The 6,689-nt window shown below is 59.2% G+C and overlaps 2 non-coding genes across 2 annotated transcripts; both read left to right on the top strand.

Moving 5' to 3' along the window:
- The first annotated feature begins 2,699 nt into the window (after nucleotides 1–2,699).
- LOC142793659 (small subunit ribosomal RNA) lies at nucleotides 2,700–4,514 on the top strand. Its single transcript, XR_012891721.1, has one exon. It is a non-coding gene; the product is annotated as a small subunit ribosomal RNA (ribosomal RNA).
- Nucleotides 4,515–6,233: 1,719 nt separating this feature from the next.
- Nucleotides 6,234–6,386, top strand: LOC142793656 (5.8S ribosomal RNA). Its single transcript, XR_012891718.1, has one exon. It is a non-coding gene; the product is annotated as a 5.8S ribosomal RNA (ribosomal RNA).
- The last annotated feature ends 303 nt before the right edge of the window (nucleotides 6,387–6,689 follow it).

Genomic DNA, 6,689 nt, shown 5'->3' with positions numbered 1-6,689 from the left:
CGTCAGCCGGCGCGGAGTTCGGGATGCCGACGGCTAAGTGGGTACCGCTGCTCGGATGTTCGCCGTTTTTGGCCGAGTGAGTGCTGGCACTCCGGCGAAGCGAAACGGGGCCGATTCGGGCACGATATCGGCGTATTTCGACGTGCTCGCCGGCGACCGTCGCACGAGTACGGCAAAGCGCGTCTGCCGGGGCGAGGTTTGCGATGCCGACGAAAAAGTGGGAAGCGCCGCTCGGATCTTCGCCGTTTTTGCAGGAGTGAGTGGCGGCCCTCCTGCGAGACCAAGAAGCATCGACTCGCGCACGATATCGGTGTCTTTCGACGTGCCCGCCGGCCACCGCCGCACGAGTACGGCAAACCGCGTATGCCGGGGCGGGGTTGGCGACGCCGACGCAAAAGTGGGAACCGCCACTAGGATGTTCGCCGTTTTTGGCAGAGTGAGTGCTGGCACTCCGGCGAAGCGAAAGAGCGCGAATGCGCCCACGAAAGTGGCGTGTTTGGACGTGCTTGACGACGACCACCGCAGGAAAACGAAAAACCACGTCAGCCGGGGCGAGCGACCCATGGCGGTCTGGGTGCTTATCGCTGCTATTATAGGGGCACCCCGGCAGACGCAAAAAAAAAAAAAATTTTTTTCGACATTCTTTCTTGCTCGTCGACCTCGGGTGACCCAGGTCGCAGTGGGAGCCGCGCACGAAAGCGGCGTCGCGAGACGGCTTCGCGGTCGCTAGTCGCACGAGCTCGGCAACCGCGTCTGCCGGGGCGGAGTTCGGGACGCCGACGGCTAAGTGGGAACCGCCGCTCGGATGTTCGCCGTTTGTGGCCGAGTGAGTGCTGGCACTCCGGCGAAGCCAAACGGGGCCGATTCCGGCACGATATCGGCGTCTTTCTACGTGCTCGCCGGCGACCGTCGCACGAGTACGGCAAAGTGCGTCTGCCGGGGCGGGGTTTGCGACGCGTACGCAATAGTGAGAACCGTCGCTCGGATGTTCGTCGTCTTTCGCCGAGCCAGTGCTGGCACTCCGGCGAAGCCGAACGGAGCCGATTCGGGCACGATATCGGCGTCTTTCCACGTGCTCGCCGGCGACCGTCGCACGAGTACGGTAAACCGCGTCAGCCGGGGCGGAGTTCGGGACGCCGATGCGAAAGTGGGAAGCGCCGCTCGGATCTTCGCCGTTTTTGGAGGAGTCAGTGGCGGCACTCCGGTGAAGCCAAGGTGCGCCAATTCGCGCACGATATCGGCGTCTTTCGACGTGCCCGCCGGCCACCGTCGCACGAGTACGGCAAACCTCGTCTGCCGGGGCGGGGTTTGCGACGCCGACGCAAAAGTGGGAACCGCCGCTCGGATGTTCGCCGTTTTTGGCAGAGTGAGTGCTGGCACTCCGGCGAAGCGAAAGAGCGTGAATGCGCCCACGAAAGTAGCGTATTTGGACGTGCTTGACGGCGACCGCCGCAGGAGTACGAAAAACCACGTCAGCCGGGGCGAGCGACCCACGGCGGTCTGGGTGCTTATCGCTGCTATTATAGGGGCACCCCGGCAGACGCAGAAAGAAAAAAAAAAAAAATGGGGACATGGCGTGCGTCACCGTGCGGCTTCGCAGCGTTGCCGAAGTCGCCGAGCCCTTCGACTGAGCCGAACGGCGGACAGGGAACGTTGGTCGGCCGTTCTAACCTGTCGGTGCCACGCCGAGACGTCGTTAAGGAAAACCGCGTCGTGGGCCTCTACGACGCCGTCGAGTCGTTGTACGTTTGGTGTCCAGCGTGTCGGCGGCGAGTAGCGGACACGTCGTTCACGACTTCGGTCTTTCGCAGTCGACGCGAACTTGCGGAGAGTCGTGGTGCCTCACGTTTTCGGCAGAAACCGCGGCGGAATTTTCCCGTGCGTGCGCGCACGACCTCGGTGCTGTGCCGTCAGCGTAGTGTTGCACAAACTCGTGGCCTACCCAAGGTGCGGTACGTTTGCGGCCGTATCCTCGGTGGGAATTTCGTGAGTAGGGTCGCAAATTCTACGACCTCGGCGGGTTTGAGAGCGACGTAGACTTGTGGCACGCTCAACGTGCCACACGTTTCGGGGCACACCCGCGGTGAAATTTTCTCGAGTACGCTCGTATTAGTGCCCAAGGAGGTCTGGGTACTTATCGCTGCTATTATGTGGGGGTTCTCGTGAGCGGCGTACGCGAAAGCGACCGGGTGTCTGATATGCGGCGGGCTTCGGCCTCGTCAAGCGTGTCCTCGGGTCTGCTCCAGGGGAATCCACGGCAGTCGTCTGCAGCCTCATCCGCTTGATGCGTTAGGGGCTGGTTGTCGGACGGTGCCGTTTTACCACGATATCGAGGTGTGTTCCGTGTCGTCCTCGGGCGATTCAGATGCGAAAGCGCCGAAGACGCGGGCGTGACCCGTCGTCTGGCGGCTTTGCAGTCTCGGCTCCGTTGCTAGTTCCGGCCGGTCCACCGACAGTGCAGCGGGCTTGGGCAACCCGCACGGCGCGACCGAGTCGATGCAACGAAAAAGAGCGAGCATGAACGTGCTTCTTGCCGCACGGCTCCCACTCGTCTTTCGGGAAGGTTGTGCCGTAGCGAGCTCGAACGCCGTCATCTCGGAGTGCAAAATAAGCGTGTTGGGGCGCCTGAAGGTGGCCTCCGCCGCACACAGACTGCGTCCGGCCCGCCGAAGGCGAGGACGGACGCGCAGTCGAACGATTACCTGGTTGATCCTGCCAGTAATCATATGCTTGTCTCAAAGATTAAGCCATGCATGTCTAAGTACATGCCGAAATAAGGCGAAACCGCGAATGGCTCATTAAATCAGTTATGGTTCCTTAGATCGTTTCTTCCTACTTGGATAACTGTGGCAATTCTAGAGCTAATACATGCAGTGAGCCTGGAGCCCTTTGGGTAACGGGTGCTTTTATTAGACCAAGATCGATCGGGTTTCGGCCCGTATTGTGTGGTGACTCTGGATAACTTTGTGCTGATCGCATGGCCACGAGCCGGCGACGTTTCTTTCAAGTGTCTGCCTTATCAACTTTCGATGGTAGGTTACTTGCTTACCATGGTTGTTACGGGTAACGGAGAATCAGGGTTCGATTCCGGAGAGGGAGCCTGAGAAACGGCTACCACATCCAAGGAAGGCAGCAGGCGCGCAAATTACCCACTCCCGGCACGGGGAGGTAGTGACGAAAAATAACAATACGGGACTCTTTTGAGGCCCCGTAATTGAAATGAGTACACTCTAAATCCTTTAACGAGGATCAATTGGAGGGCAAGTCTGGTGCCAGCAGCCGCGGTAATTCCAGCTCCAATAGCGTATACTAAAGCTGCTGCGGTTAAAAAGCTCGTAGTTGGATCTCAGTTCCAGACGAGTAGTGCATCTACCCGATGCGACGGCTCGGACTGAACATCATGCCGGTTCTTTCTTGGTGCACTTCATTGTGTGCCTCGAGATGGCCGGTGCTTTTACTTTGAAAAAATTAGAGTGCTCAACGCAGGCGAGTCGCCTGAATAAACTTGCATGGAATAATAGAACAAGACCTCGTTTCTGTTCTGTTGGTTTTTGGAATACGAGGTAATGATTAAGAGGGACGGACGGGGGCATTCGTATTGCGGCGCTAGAGGTGAAATTCTTGGACCGTCGCAAGACGAACTACTGCGAAAGCATTTGCCAAGAATGTTTTCATTGATCAAGAACGAAAGTCAGAGGTTCGAAGGCGATCAGATACCGCCCTAGTTCTGACCATAAACGATGCCAACCAGCGATCCGCCTGAGTTACTCAAATGACTCGGCGGGCAGCTTCCGGGAAACCAAAGTATTTGGGTTCCGGGGGAAGTATGGTTGCAAAGCTGAAACTTAAAGGAATTGACGGAAGGGCACCACCAGGAGTGGAGCCTGCGGCTTAATTTGACTCAACACGGGAAAACTTACCCGGCCCGGACACTGGGAGGATTGACAGATTGAGAGCTCTTTCTTGATTCGGTGGATGGTGGTGCATGGCCGTTCTTAGTTGGTGGAGCGATTTGTCTGGTTAATTCCGATAACGAACGAGACTCTAGCCTATTAAATAGGTGCGGGGTTCCCAGCACCTTACAACCTTCTTAGAGGGACAAGCGGCTCCTAGCCGCACGAAACAGAGCAATAACAGGTCTGTGATGCCCTTAGATGTCCGGGGCCGCACGCGCGCTACACTGAAGGAAGCAGCGTGTCTTTATCCCTGTCTGAAAAGACTGGGTAACCCGTGGAACTTCTTTCGTGATTGGGATAGGGGCTTGCAATTGTTCCCCTTGAACGAGGAATTCCCAGTAAGCGCGAGTCATAAGCTCGCGTTGATTACGTCCCTGCCCTTTGTACACACCGCCCGTCGCTACTACCGATTGAATGATTTAGTGAGGTCTTCGGACCGATGTCCGGCGCGGCCTTTCGGTTGCGCCGGTCTGTTGGAAAGATGACCAAACTTGATCATTTAGAGGAAGTAAAAGTCGTAACAAGGTTTCCGTAGGTGAACCTGCGGAAGGATCATTAACGGATTGTGAAGGGTGAGCGCCTCAGCTGCGTCTGCGCCCGACACTTTCTGCCGCTGACCCCGTTTGGACGCGGGGTCGGCTTTTCCCCACGGGGCTGCCTGAATGTGGAGCGGCACCCCGTGACAAATTGTTGCGCCCAGCGGACGCCAACACCGCGACCTTGGACGGTCGGCCAGGTGGCGGACGCGGGTACAAACGGCGCAACGCACTCATAGGTCGGCTTTCGACCCGCCACTGCACCGTGGCTCGAAGCGCTCGAAATGCGCGACCCGACCGCTGCGGGACCGCCTAGTACTGTAAACAGGAGCGGCGGAGCGCGAACGGCGAGTCGTGGTTACGTCGGTAGAAGGCGAGGCTGCGCGTTCCCGAAACGCCAGCCGAGTGCCCTCCCGACCGTTCGAGCGTGCAAGAACGAGACCCGACAATCGCGCGGCGACTGCCAAGTACGAGAGGAACGGCACAAGCGTCGGCGGTCGGTCAAGGAACTGGCGATGTGACGGGTCCGCTGTGCACCAGTGCATACCGTCCCGCCGTCCGCGGCAAGCGCCTCCGCGTCCTCGGGTGACGGAGGCTGCCGGTCGGTTCTTGCAGGCGAGGGATCTCGCTGGCACCGGTTCGCGTTGACGCGCGGCCGGTCATGGCACGGCGATGCGACGGCCGAGGTGCGCAGTACTCGATGGAGGAACCGCACGCTCCGATGACCGTCCCGCCCTCCGCGGCGTATGCGTACCGACCGTAATGGTTGCAGCAGCGCCGGCCGGCTTTTGAATTCGCCACACGAAACACGGTGCGAGATCGCGGTTAGGGGAGCGTCGACGTTGCCAGGCGTTTTGCTTGCTGCCGAGGGAAAGGCGGCACGGCCACGTCGCGCTCGTCGCGATTAGCGGGTCTGCGCGCTTTGGGAAGGTGCCGCAACGACTTGCCGAAAGAGGAAGCACGGAAGAACGAGGGACTTGGACGTCCCGACAATTGAACGCACTTGCGGCCAGGCCCTTGCTGGCTTCGTTCTTCCGCCTCGAGTAGGCTCGTACGCGGCTCCGGCGCCGAAAGTGGTCCTTGGCACCGACTTCGGTGGACGTGGGAAGTGCCGCGCAAGTACGGCGCGCCTGGCTCCACCTGTTGGCTAAAGTAGGCAGCCGGATCGGCATTTTGGTGTGCGGTGGCAAACCGTGGATGCGAAAAAAGCTTGTGCGATTTCGTGGAACAAAAAGCGGGGGTCCCCCTTTTTATGCGGAGGAGACCGACCCGCCTGCCGTGGTGAACCGCGACGCCACGGTAAAAACGGGAGAGGCTTGTCGATGGGACCGTGCATCCCGCGCTCCACGGAGGCCGGGAGGCGGCCGCCCGAGGAAATGTGTAGCCGTCGAGGCCCGCATCTGCGTGCACTCTTATCCAAATGGGTGTACCGCAGGCATTTTCTGGTTAGGCGGGCCAATGAGAGCGAGCACACAACGATACCTACGGGTCCGGCTTGGAGAACCGGCTTCGACGCCTCCCGAGTATTTATAGAGGGGTGGACCACGAAAGCACTCGCAAGTAGCGAAAGCGAAACGCCGTCCGAAACACACCGTTTGCTCGATTTGCGGCAGCCGAAAAAGGCGCGGCAGAGTTTTGGAGTCCAAGCGTGCGCTGAAAAGCGCCCTTCTTGGCCACTGTTTGGCCGAGTGCCAGAAACGTTTGGTTTTGACTGTACGGAATTGAACAAACACTTTTTCACGACTCTAAGCGGTGGATCACTCGGTTCTCGGGTCGATGAAGAACGCAGCCAGCTGCGAGACTTGGTGTGAATTGCAGGACACACTGAGCACTGATTCTTTGAACGCACATTGCGGCCTTGGGTCTTCCCTTGGCTTCGTCTGTCTGAGGGTCGGATCACATATCAAGAGAGCCTTCGGCGCACAAGGGAACGTGAGCCGTCGACTCGTTTTGACCGCGTCGGCAACACGGACAGCACGCTGAACACCTCACAGCGAGCGCCAACAGCGGCCACTCAAGGGCGAGACGGTGGCGACCGTCGTGCCAGAGCCCAACCGAAACGGGGGCGACCGACTGCATTGAGGATGTGGCACCTCGTTGAGACCGCCGCAGGACTTCGAGTCGGAAGGAAGCCTGCAGGGAAAGTGCGGTCGAGGTTGCGTACTCCTCTCTGCGACCGGGCGCGCAAGAGCTGCGA

The sequence above is a fragment of the Rhipicephalus microplus genome, unplaced genomic scaffold, assembly GCF_043290135.1.
Source record: "Rhipicephalus microplus isolate Deutch F79 unplaced genomic scaffold, USDA_Rmic scaffold_317, whole genome shotgun sequence".
Classification (NCBI taxonomy): Eukaryota; Metazoa; Arthropoda; class Arachnida; order Ixodida; family Ixodidae; genus Rhipicephalus; species Rhipicephalus microplus.
The sequence above is the reverse complement of the archived record's forward strand: the minus strand, read 5'-3'. Positions and strand labels throughout refer to the sequence as shown.